Raw genomic sequence first — 550 nt, 5'->3', positions numbered from 1 at the left:
ACAGGAGTCCAGTGACAAGGGCCAGAAAGCAGAAGGGGACAAGGAAGCTGGTGATAGGGAACCCAAGGTTGAGTAAGTATAGTGTTGATGTGTTGTGAGATTGTTAACCATTGTCATAGGGCAACATGTGTAGTAATTGTTAAAGGAGAAACTATTTTGTTCTGTAAGCCTTCATCTTAAGTGAGAATAGCAGCACAATTGGAAGACTATAGTCGATGTCACTGAACTGTGCATGTAGAAATTTTTGAAATGTTGTATCTTTGGCTATGTATATTTTCACCAAAAAAAAGAAAAAACTCAAGAAGGGAGAGGATTGACATATCATGGGGTTGTTAACCGATGTCATAAAACAATATGTCTACTACTGTTTCATAAGAAACTATTTGTTCTGTAAACCTTCACCTGAAGTACAGTAAAAAAAAAGAAAAGTAGGACCAACCAGCTTCCTTATACTTCTCATTCAGAAAAGATTGTAGAAAGGTATCAAACATGTGATCACCTAAACCTTGCCTTTCACTGATATTTGATCTATTGGTAGTGATATTTTGTG

This window comes from Trichechus manatus, unplaced genomic scaffold (assembly GCF_000243295.1).
Source record: "Trichechus manatus latirostris isolate Lorelei unplaced genomic scaffold, TriManLat1.0 scaffold00241, whole genome shotgun sequence".
Taxonomy (NCBI): Eukaryota; Metazoa; Chordata; class Mammalia; order Sirenia; family Trichechidae; genus Trichechus; species Trichechus manatus.
The sequence above is the reverse complement of the archived record's forward strand: the minus strand, read 5'-3'. Positions refer to the sequence as shown.